The following is a 13332-nucleotide window of genomic DNA, read 5'->3' as shown; positions in this document are numbered from 1 at the left end:
TTGTAATGGGGGATATTGGGAAAAAAATGATGAGATGGGAGATACGGTGGGAATAGTCCTTTTTTGTCCACAATGCCTGAGATGGACCTAGGGAGAAGTCAGCCAACACCCTGACCACCTTCCTCCCACTGGACCCCATCTCTGAGAAGGCAGAGATGTGACTCTTCCAAGATGCATGAGGACACTCTCCAGGTGGCTGATGTGGGCTTCTTGTTTTCAGTCCACCAACTCCCCTGCTATCTTCATCAACGCCTGCAACTTGATAGATGGCCCACCCCTGGCAGTGACACTGGCTGAAAAAACAGCACTCCAGAAGCTACAAAAGATGCAGCCTGGACAGTCACTGCTGCACCCATTAGGAAAGCAGGTCTGGAGCCAGGTAGAGTTCTGGCAAAGAAGAAGGCTAGCCCCATGGAGGAGTGTGAACTTGAGCTGCACTACTGACACAGCTGTGACAGATGCTATTAAAAAATTGAAATATAAATGGAAAAAAATTAAACAACAAATGCTAAAACTAGAAGAAAGAAACCGCAAATTTTGAAATAGCGAATTGCCATAGCTGGCCCTTATCCGGCATAGCTCCGTAACTTAAATGTGCGATAGTTACTGACCTTAGGGTTAGGGTGCGGGTTAAGGTAAGTGCATATATAGTAATACATGCAGCATACACTTTATGCACTTACCTTAACCTGCTCCCTAACCCTAAGGTCAGTAACTATCATAGGTTCATAGGTTCATAGGTAGGTACTAGGCTGTCAGCCCGGGGGCCTATACAAGCCCAGCCAAAAAGGTACCCTGGCTTTTGCCACCCAAGAAAATTATTTTCCTGTGCCACTGTCGAGCAGAGCCACAGAGGTGATCCCCGGGGTGAATTTCCTATTTCCCATCCAGTCATCAAGATTTTTCTTGAAGAGGGCTAATGAGGAGCTTTGTTTGATATTGATAGGTAGTTTGTTCCAGAGTATGGGAAGTCTCTGGGACAGGAATCTATCCCTCCAGCATGTTCTGTTTATTGTGGTGACAGAGCATGTTTTTGAGTGGTAGGAGGAACCCCAAAGAGACACCAGGAAAACCTGCAAACATCTGACAGGTATTGGCCAGAGCTAAGGATCAAACTTTGTACCACAGGCATGGGAGGAGAATACCTTAACCACTATGGCAACTGTTTTACAGCAAACAAAGGAACATACGCAAGGTAAGAGGGCAGGTAAGAATTGGAGTGGGAAGGAAGGGTGTATTTATTCCTACGGACAGGTGCCTATTTTTTTCTTTGAGAAGGAAAGATTGGGAATGACATAAGGATAAGGCAAGAGATGGAAAGAAGGACAGGTCTGAAAGTAGAGGCACAGAAACAAGCAGAAAAAGACAGAGACTGACAGGAGAAGCACTGACACACTTGGGGGAGTATCTTTGAAATTATAGACATATAGATTAAAGGAGTACAGTTGTAATGGGGGATATTGGGAAAAAAATGATGAGATGGGAGATAGGGTGGGAATAGTCCTTTTTTGTCCACAATGCCTGAGATGGACCTAGGGAGAAGTCAACCAACACCCTGAGCACCTTCCTCCCCACTGGACCCCATCTCTGAGAAGGCAGAGATGTGACTCTTCCAAGATGCATGAGGACACTCTCCAGGTGGTTGATGTGGGCTTCCTGTTTTCAGTCCACCAACTCCCCTGCTATCTTCATCAACGCCTGCAACATGATAGATGGCCCACCCCTGGCAGTGACACTGGCTGAAAAAAGAGGTTTATTGCACATTTAAGTTACGGAGCTATGCCGGATAAGGGCCAGCTATGGCAGAACTCTATTTCGAAATTCGTGTTTTCTGCATTCGATGTTCTCGCGGTTCGCTATTTCCATGTTGACATTTTGGTATTCGCGTAACTGCCATTTCGGTCTTCTAATATAGACCCGAAAAAAGCATGATAAAAAGTGGAAAAAAGAGAGAGAGAGAGAGAGAGAGAAAAAAAATAATTGCCATTAGTTAGGTAACATTTGACTTATCAGAGTGCTAAAACAGCAACATACAGGACCAACACTGAGGTAAACTGCTACTGGAGAAGTAGGGAATCGAAAATCAAAAACAAAAAAAACTCCAGTTGCTGGAAACGCTAAGCAGATCTATAGTAGTATATCCAAAAAAACAGTAAAACCACAAAGCTTTCAGGCTAATGCTCTTTTTCAGTGTGTAAGTTTTTTGTTCTTGATTATCATAGTGCTACACAGGTGTATACTAAAGAAGCAGTAAATATGCTTCTGTGACACATTAGAAACTCCATATTACATACATTATCCCATGGCCCTGTGGTAAGGTCTGTGGTAAGGTCTGCAGGCATAGATGCAGTGTCACAGGTCCCACTGTGTTAATTGTGTAAATCAGTGTGTATGATGAACCAGCGTCATGATGTTATGCACCAAAGGTTGTGCCACTGTATAGACTGTTCTGTCTTTGGGCCCCCCTACAAGCACTCTACGAGGAAGCGGTACCAACCAGCCAACATAATGAGGCCATAGCAATACAAACATATATTTGTTAGGGGAAAGTATAACCAACAGTGCCTTCTGTCAGAATGAAACATGGGCAATATGGTGTGAATGGGAAAACATCAAAATGTCACTGTAGAGCTCCAACAAACAAACATCTCCCCAAATGATTATTTTAACCCTCCACACACACAATAAGATGCAGCCTACAATAACTGTCTATCTGTGACAAACATCCACTTGCCCCCCCCCCCACACACACACACACACAGCCATGTGAGGAATATTATGGATTATGGAGGTGAACACTTGTTCAGGAGTAAGTGCAATTTTAAAAGTTATAAAGTTAAAGTGTTAAATATAATGGTTGGAGATCCTGGTAGGATTTTAGTAATGGACCGTAGAATAAAGGGAAGGGTAGCAAGACTGACTGTAACACAGGTACAGACCACAGTAAAAGTTAGAAATGTTATTTGAGTTAATGGAGTGGGGTTTTATTAATTAACACAGAGGTTAGTACATGTGATTTCAACTATGACTGAAGTGTAAGCTAAAAGAAAGTGGAGATCTTTAAATATGCAAGCACATATTGCAAAAGTATCAGTTTTCAGTAGGTGATATGAGACTACATACATATATACATACATAATATATAGTGAATTTGACAGCAGAAATTGATAATCATGAATTTTTGAAAACAACAAAAGAGTCAAGTAGTAGAAATATTGTAGTCTTATTTTTAAAGATAAATCTGTATAGCCAGCCTTCAGGGAAGATGATAATATAATTAGAGTGGAAGAGGGTTTAAAGGAGTTGGCAAGGAATTAAAAGTGATGGAAAATGAGAGATCAAGTCTGTTTAAAGGGCATAAGGATATGAGGGTCTTTAAAAAGACAGAGACTGAATAATATGTAAGCTATAGTAAGTTATAAACACCAACACACATCACTGTACATGGAAACTGAAAGAGGAAGTGACAACAAAGTGATTAAGAGATTATTAAAAAAAAAGTAAAGAGTATGAAACAACATTAGAAAAAGGGGCTATAATTTGTAACAAAAAGGAGAGAGAAATGTTTGAAAGGAATAAGATGAAAATCAGAGACTTGTAGACAGGCAAAATATTTGGTTGTCTTCTCTACAGACAACTGAAGTGAAATTCCTTGGACATCACTAGCCCAAAGAGAAAAACATGGAGAAACAACCTTGATGCCTGTTTCCCATAGTAAATCATTGCCAGTGTGAAACACTTTTTTGGGGGCATTTCTTTTTGCTTTGAGTTGGTGCAACCATGACAACAGGGTTAGTATGTACATTTACATATATTTACATATCTATATATATATAGCTAGATATATATATATATATATATATATATATATATATATATATATATATATATATATGGGTTCCCTACAGTAGACCAAAAGCTCGGAAGATCGACAATCACATCACCGACGCCAGAAGACTAACGGAGGAGATAACCGACAACTTGTAATCCTGACAGTGAAAACACCGACATGAGAAATGTGTGAGCATGACTCGGTAAGTATGCGATAGTGAGGGATTTAGGGTTAGGGTGCGGGTAAGGTAAGTGTGCGATAGTGAGGGATTTAGGGTTATGGTGCGGGTAAGGTGTGTGTGCGATAGTGAGGGATTTAGGGTTAGGGTGAGTGTAAGGTAAGTGTGCGATAGTGAGGGACTTAGGGTTAGGGTGCAGGTAAGGTAAGTGTGCAATAGTGAGGGACTTGAGGGTTAGGGGAGGATTAAGTGAGTTAGGGTTAGGGTGCGGGTAAGGTAAGTGTGTGATAGTGATGAACCTTAGGGTTATGGTTTGGGTTAAGGTTAGTGCATAGATAGTTGTGTGTAAGGTGTAGTGTAGGTTTTAGGTTGTTGGTGTGCTTGTGTTGTGTGTGTGTTGTGTGGAACAGCGAACTTTTTGTTTTGTTAACTGTCGGGATTGTGGTTTGTCGGGCATGAGAACTTTCGTGTTTTGTGGTGTCGGTATTGTGTACTGTCGGTTTAGTGTAGTAGTGTAGTATATATATATATATATATATATATATATATATATATATATATATATATATATATATATATATATATATATCATCATCTTTCGGCTTTTCCCGTTAGGGGTCGCCACAGCGGATCATCTCTTTCCATTTCTTCCTATCCTCTGCATCTTGCTCTGTCACACCAACTGCCTGCATGTCCTCTCTCACCACATCCATAAACCTTATCTTAGGCCTTCCTCTTTTCCTCTTACCTGGCAGCTCCATCCTTAGCATCTTTTTCCCAATATACCCATCATCCCTCCTCAGCACGTCCAAACCACCGCAATCTCGTCTCTCTTGCTTTGTCTCTAAACTGTCCAACATGAGCTGACCCTCTAATATACTGATTCCTAATCCTATCCATCCTAGTCACACCGAGTGCAAATCTTAACATCTTTAACTCTGCCACATCAAGCTCTGACTCCTGCCTTTTTGTCAGTGCCACTGTCTCTAACCCATATAACATAGCTGGCCTCACTACCCTCTTGTAGACCTTCCCTTTCACTCTTACTGGTACTCGTCTGTCACAAATCACTCCTGACACTCTTCTCCACCCATTCCACCCTGCCTGCACTCTCTTCTTCACCTCTCTTCCACATTCACCATTACTCTGAACTGTTGATCCCAAGTACTTAAACTCGTCCACCTTTACCAACTCTACTCCCTGCATCCTCACCATTCCTCTACCCTCCCTCTCATTTACAGACATATATTCTGTCTTAGCCTTGCTGACCTTCATTTCTCTGCTCTCTAGAGCATATCTCCACCTCTCCAGAGTCTCCTCAATCTGATTCCTACTCTCACTGCAGATCACAATGTCATCTGCAAGCATCATAGTCCACGGGGCCTCCTGTCTGATCTCATCTGTCAACCTGTCCATCACCACTGCAGATAAGAAAGGACTCAGAGCTGATCCTTGATGTAATCCCACCTCCACCTTAAACGGATCTGTCACTCCCACTGCAGTCCTCACCACTGTCACACTACCCTTGTACATATCCTCTACCACTCTTACATACTTCTCTGCCACTCCCGACTTTCTCATACAATACCACAACTCTTCTCTAGGCACCCTGTCATATGCTTTCTCCAAGTCTACAAAGACACAATACAACTCCTTCTGACTTTCTCTGTATTTCTGCAATAACACTCTCAGAGCAAACATTGCATCTGTAGTGCTCTTTCTTGGCATGAAACCATACTGCTGATCACTAATCTTAACTTAGCTTCTACTACTCTCTCCCATAACTTCAAGCTGTGACTGATCAATTTTATCCCTCTGTAGTTACTGCAGCTCTGCACATCACCCTTATTCTTAAAGATAGGTACCAAAACACTTTTTCTCCACTCCTCAGGCATCCTCTGACATTCCAAAATTTCATTAAACAATCTAGTTAAAAATTCCACTGCCATTTCTCCTAAGCACCTCCATGCTTCCATTGGGATGTCATCTGGGCCAACAGCCTTTCCATTCTTCATCCTCTTCATAGCTGTCCTTAATTCCTCCTTGCTAATCTGTTTCACTTCCTGATTCACTATCCCCACATCATCCAACCTTATCTCTCTCTCATTCTCTTCATTCATCAGCCTCTCAAAATAATCTTTCCATCTACTCAACACAGTCTCCTCCCTTGTGAGTATCTTTCTCTCACTATCCTTTATCACCCTTACTTGCTGCACATCTTTCCCAGCTCTGTCCCTCTGTCTATCCAGTCGGTGTAGGTCCTTTTCTCCCTCTTTAGTGTCCAGTCTCTCATACAACTCTCCATATGCCTTATCCTTAGCTTTCGCCACCTCTCTCTTTGCCATGCGCCTCATCTCCTTATACTCATGTCTACTTTCTTCATCTCTTTGACAATCCCACTTCTTCTTCACCAGCCTCTTCCTCTGTATACTCTCCTGTACTTCCTCATTCCACCACCAGGTCTCCTTCCTCTGTCCAGATGTCACACCAAGCACCTTTCTAGCAGTCTTCCTTACTAGTTCTGCTGTAGTTACCCAGCTATTCGGTAACTCTCCACTGCCTCCCAGTGCCTGTTTTAACTCTTCCCTAAACTCCACTTCACAATCACCCTTTTTTAACTTCCATCATTTAATCCTTGGCACTGCTTTCACACTCCTCCTCCTCTTCTTGATCACCAATGTCATCCTACAGACTACCATTCTATGCTGCTTAACTACACTTTCCCCTGCCACCACTTTACAGTCTCCAATCTCCTTCAGACTGGCCCTCCTACATAGGATATAATCCACCTGTGTGCATCTTCCTCCACTCTTGTACATCACCCTGTGCTCCTCCCTCTTCTTAAAATACATATTCACCACAGCCATGTCCATCCTTTTTGCAAAATCCACAATCATCTGACCTTCTGCATTCCTCTCCTTAACACCATACCTACCCATCACTTCCTCATCCCCTCTGTTCACTTCACCAACATGCCCATTAAAGTCCGCTCCAATCACTAGTCTCTCACCCTTGGGTACACTTACCACAACTTCATCCAACTCACTCCAAAATTTCTCTTTCTCATCCATCGCACACCCAACTTGTGGAGCATATGCAGTAACAACATCCATCATTACACCATCAATTTCGAGCTTCATAAACATCACTCTGTCAGACACTCTCTTCATCTAAAACACTCTTGGCATATTGTTCCTTTAGTATAACCCCTACCCCATTTCTCCTGCCATCCACACCATGATAGAACAATTTGAACCCATTTCCTAAACACCTGGCCTTACTTCCCTTCCATCTGGTCTCTTGCACGCACAATATATCAACCTTCCTTCTCTCCATCATATCAGCTAGCTCTCTTCCTATACCAGTCATGCTGCCAACATTCAAAGTTCCTATCCTCACTGCTACACTCCTAACCTTCCTCCTCTCTTCCTGCCTTCGGGCATGCCTTCGCCCTCCTTATATATATATATATATATATATGTATGTATGTATGTATGTATATATATATATATATATATATATATATATATATATATATATATATATATATACATACATTTTTAAGACTCAAAATGAATTTTGCAGATGGAAATGGCAGAAAAGTACATAGGTGATTTGTATCACAGGTAAGTAAGAGAATCAGAGCTGAAATGGGAATTTATACAACTAAGTTCAGAGGTAAAGAGAAGGATGGAAAAAGAACTGAAAACAGCTATAATGAAAGACAGAAGAGACTTGGTAACAGATATAGATGGCATAGAGTTTGGTTATTATAGACTAATGAGTGATGGCGAGTAGGAATGTTTACTGAATGTAGTAAATGAGTGTATCAAAGGCAGACTGGAAAATAAAAACAGACGTGGATTTTATAAAACATTTTATGGAAAGAAGATGAATTAGAATTCTGTAGTTATATCTAATTTTGACTATAAAACTATTCTGGCAATATGTCAAAAAAGATATGAAAACGTTATTGAGAAGGTAATACAGAAGGGGTTTATGGTATTAAGGGAAAGAAGATTTAAAAGTCAAAGTCATAGTTAAAGTAAACTTTATTGTCATTTAGGACTACACAAGCGCAGCCTAAATGAAATTCCAAGTATCAGCTTACCAGAGAGTGCATAAAAACCAAGGATAACAAGAACAACAGTATAACATTTCAATCTAAAAAAAAGATATTCAATGCAAGACCCACAGAAGGATAAATAAACCAATAATAACAGCAAAAACACACAAGCTCCCCCAGACAGTCATAAGAAGAAGGCTGTACATAGCAGCATGACAGTAGAATTGCATGTTAAGAATTTTCCTCCTTTGTTCATCTGCATCAGACAAACAGCAGGCAATTGCATATGAATAAGCAAATATATTGCTGCATGAAAGAATAAAAAAGATATTGCACACTTTTCAGCTGAGCTATGTATTGTGAATGATTACTGACTAAATAATCAGTGGCTGGTATAAAGAGTTTATGAGTCTCAACACTGTTGGGAAGAAGCTGCTTAAGTATCTGGTGGTCCTGCAGCGGATACTCTGATATCTCTTGCCCGAAGACAGTAAAAGCCAGTAATATCATGGATGATACGGAAGGGATGATAGCAGAAGTAGTAGGTGTAAAATAAGTGCACATGATGTTATGAAAGGTTAGAGCAAGTGATACGGTCAGCTTTGTAATACGAGAAAGTTATAAAATATTCAAAGGTGTTTATGAAAATTGAAGAAGACAAGTCAAATTGAAAATGTAATGAAACTAGGATGCCTTTGTGCATAGTGCCTATCTGTCTGGTTATCAGTTCAGCTATATGGGAAGTGATGGTAATTTACAGGATGCAAGAATAAGTTTTTTTTTTAAAACTGAAGTAAATTTCTCCATTTTCTAAATTATACAGATGATCAAGAAAAAGTGTGGGCAGATGTGATAGAATTAATCAGAAATTTGGCTACCTGGTGGTGTGAACATTACATCTAGATGATTGTCACTGTTGAAGTGACACCCTGACTCCATTTACAAAACTGGGAAAAAGGATTGTAGCTAGACAGACAGATGGATGTATGCATGTATGGACTGATGGATGAATATGGTAGGACTAGTTCCAAGTTGGGAGAAGAGCAAAGGATATAGGGATATAGTAATGATGGGGGAGCCTACTTAACAGGGAAAGAACTGAAGTAATGGCTATTAGGCTTCAGGCAAAGAAGTTACTGAGATGCCATTGATGGAGTTTATTTATTTATCTATATTTTTGGCTTTGATGCTTTTGCACTGATCCATTGTATTTCAGAAAGATACATTGATAGTGAAAGTACTGGTATTCAGATACAATAAATACTTTTGACTTTTTTGACATGATTGGATGAAAGAAGAAATTAGCAGATACAACTGGGGAAATTATGATGTATTGTAGAAAGATAAAATAATGTAATCAAAAACAAAAAAAGACAGTGGAAAAAGAAAGGAATAGTGCAGTGATATAACAAACAAATATCTTTGCAAATACCTTCGGATGGAATGAACATACATTCCAGAGAAATCAGCTACAAAAAACATAGGAAGGATTTGAAGAACAGTAGGAATGTCATGGCTTTTTTCAGAGATTCATGTTTATTAAATAGCTGGTAAAAGGTTGTTCAAATACAAATGTCATGAAGAAAGGAAATGCAATGCATTTCAAGTAGAAGAGGCATTGAGTCATGTTGTTGTTGTTTGTTGTAAGTTATAAACAAAAGTGTTCTTAGAAACAAAGCAGAAAGAAATTAAAACTGTGAAAATGGAGATGATACTACATGAAATCAGGAGTAAGAGTATGGTTATTAATAGAGGTAGGAAACTTTTTACTTGTATTTAGATTAAATGATTAATATGGTGAGCTATTATTAGGTAAGACATGGGTTATGAAAGAGATATAAAGTTTTGTTTGTGGAAGAACGGGTGGATCAGTTAAAGTGAGATAATAATAAAATAACAATTACTGTGAAAATTAAACATAATATGTATGGAGTGCATGAAGTGCCATGGTTATGCTTCAAAAATGGTTAAATTATATCCTGATTCAGGGATGCTATAGCCCGAGAGCCAACCATAACAACTGTTAAACTCCTCTTAAGTGCTGGTAGCATCAAGTCTGCACTAAAAGCAAACAAGATATAGGCGGTAAACAACAGCAGCAATGCATGAAATGGCTTCATTTGAACTCCTGTTTCTGCCTGCTGCCTATTAAAGTGCACCCAGTATTTTAATTAAAGTGCTTCCCTTAGACAGGGAATATATAGATATTAATCACTTCCCCACTGCTTTACTGGCTTTCAAAGTTGTCAGAACACATCTTTTTTTTCTTTACTCTTGTTCTTGACTAACTAGTACATGGAGCAGATACATCTCCACGCATTGCAATCTGTATTATGATCAGTTCTAAAGAAGTATTATGTGTTCTCTATATGGCTGAATTTCTTGACATCCATGTCTTGAACACATAATATACTTAATATCAGAGACTAGATCATGATGCTCTATAATGTAAATAGTCTTGTAGAAGTGCAAAAAAGAATGTTGAATTTTGTGTACAATAAATACACATTTTCCCTTTGCAGTAAATGCCATAGGACCTTTTATATCCACAACAACTGTCACTCAAGCAGATGTGACTTCAGTTTAGCATCTCATCTGTGATACTGCGTTTTCAGGACTATAGAAATCTGTGAAATTTCAGTGATAAAATTGCTATGACTTCTTGGTTTAAGGGGCTGCTTCAGAAGCTAATTTAAGTTCATGATTTTACGCAGTTACTGATATTTTTACAAAGTTTTTAATATGAGGAATTTTAAATCAGTTGTATGATTTTTAGAAGTTTTTCCCTTCTTCTTATACTATTTATTTAAGTTGATTGACCACCACTGTGGGTTGTTATTATAACTTCCCATTATATCTTGCTCTGGCAGGGATGACAGGTTCTAGGCACTTATCTGTGCGGGAATAGAACTTCTTTGTATAATTAGCAGCTGTGTGATGATACAAGTGAATTTGTCTTTTTCTGTTTGAAATCCCTGAATTTGGAATTTTTGACTGCATGAATTTTAGAGATTTTAAAAGAGAAGGTTGCATGCAAAATTGTCTGACTTTATTAAAGTAGATGTGTGTTTGCTCAAGGCTGAAAAAATGATATAGCACATTATGACATAGATATTTTCATATCTTGGAAAAAGCCCCCAAAAATTAGAGTTAACATAAACAAGTTGATCCGCAGCAGAAGTGACACCCCAACCCCATGTGGAAAAATGGGAAGAAAGGGTTGAGAACGGATGTTTGGATGAACAAGTTAATAGCTATGACAGACAAAAAGAATAAGATTTACAAGGAATACTTCTGTTTGTTGAGGGAAGGAATATACTGCAAGATGAAATTTCTTCACTTGCATATCATCAACTGTAAATATGTAAGAAGGCTAGTTATGTTTAGCATATACGGTACCCATAACTCTTCTTTGAGAATATTATATGGCCCAGGCGTACACAGTATGACAGTGAATCTAAGGGAGAACACTATCTGTTTTATCTTAGCCTCACATAAAACAAATACAAGGAGGACATATCTGAGCTAGGTTATGCCAGCATTTTGGGCAAAAGCTCCATTATGGTTTACATGCTTTAATTGACTTGATCAGTTTAAAAATAATCTTGATGAATGAATTGACAGTAGGATCTATACAGCTCACATAATGGAGTCTCTGTTTCTTGTTGTCCCATTAGTCCCAATGAAGTTCTGTTAAAGGTGAAACTGCTTATCTATGTACTATATTTTATTTTTCAATAAAGACATATTAATTTTCAAACCAGTTATAAGTGCTTGATTACTTTAGAGTCTCAGATGAACTTACCAACAATTCATTCATTTTTCTGCTTGTAAGGAGTGACAGCTTGAAACATCATTGCTCTAGAAGTGCCACTTTTCTCTTTAGTTTAATCACTTAACATTACAACAGGTTTGGCATCGACATACATTTTCTGAGCAAGAACTATGAAACTCTAATGACTGATATTATTGACTGACTCTAAATCTCAGTGATTTGTCAAAACATGAAGGGGTTAATGGAAGGCTTTCTTTCAGTGCAGAGGATAAACCCCATACATTCTTAATGAGTTGTCCTTCTTAATCAAGAGTACAAGGTTTGATTCTCTCTGTCTACTTCCATTTTCTGGTAGTATGACTGAGCAAATCACTTAATCAGATTGTGCCCTTAAAATGTGGGTTTACCCCTCTGACAAACAGATTAATAAATAAAGGAGAATGTTTGTTTGCATTTTCTAAATAAGAACTATTAAACTATAATAACTGGTATTATCAGAGAAAAGTGATTCAATAGGAGGTCCTTAGGTGGCCTAGGTCAAGGGATCTTCTTAATGAGTGGAATTACTTGGTCACATACACGCGCGCGCACACACACACACACACACACACACACACACACACACACACACACACACACACACACACACACACAGTATTGTTTTCACTTTTTAATAGAAAAGAAAAAGCAAGACATGCTGAACCTTACTGTCTTCTGCTCAGAATAGACATCTAGTCTGATGTTTAAAATATTTACAGTGTCCCTAGAGTGAATTGTTCAAGCCATTGAAAGAAAAGAAGCCAAAACAAAACAGAACAGGTGAGAAAACCCAGGAAAATTGTTTTTGGTAGATGTGGACAGTTATTCCTTTTTTTAACCATGATGTTGTCTTGTGTCAGCACTGAGCCTGTGAACATTCTTAAGTTACACTGGGCTGTGTAGATATATATGAACAATACTTTATTAGTCAAAAATCAGGACAACTGTAAATATAACTGTGACGACTGGGGAGAGATGGGCAAAGGCTGCTAGCCTAGTCAAATATAATTTAATATATAATTCTATCAACTGTATAAATAAATGTAAAATACAGGCTTGTGTTTTTAAATGTAAGAAAACACTGTGAAATGTGGAACTGCAACATATGTGACAACATTGCACTCTACTGGCCCAGTGAAGCATGTTGTATCCTTTCATGTTAGAATTCGGCCTGAGGGTGGCTGGATGAATATTTCATGCCCATTGTTTTAAGGCTAAAGTTTATGACAAGAATTTTAATGTGGAAGGTGCTTTTATTGCTTTAGTTTCTGTTAGCATATGCATGTTCATAGGTTGGTACTAGGCTATCAGCCCTAGGGCCTATACAAGCCAAACCATAACAATTTCCTGGCTATTTCTTCCCACACTATTTACTTCCCTGGACCCCTGTCTAGCAGGGCGACTGACATGAACCCTGGGTGAATTTCCTATCTCCCATCCAC

At 38.9% G+C, this 13332-nt stretch overlaps 1 protein-coding gene across 1 annotated transcript in view; it reads left to right on the top strand.

Moving 5' to 3' along the window:
* The window catches only part of LOC122808156, a 741660-nt gene that overhangs the window by 519586 nt on the left and 208742 nt on the right, over window positions 1-13332 (top strand). The window lies entirely within an intron of this gene.

The sequence above is a fragment of the Protopterus annectens genome, chromosome 8.part0 (assembly GCF_019279795.1).
Source record: "Protopterus annectens isolate FY-2018-M chromosome 8.part0, PAN1.0, whole genome shotgun sequence".
Taxonomy (NCBI): Eukaryota; Metazoa; Chordata; order Ceratodontiformes; family Protopteridae; genus Protopterus; species Protopterus annectens.
Note: the sequence above shows the minus strand (reverse complement) of the source record. Positions and strands in the feature narration are given on the sequence as shown.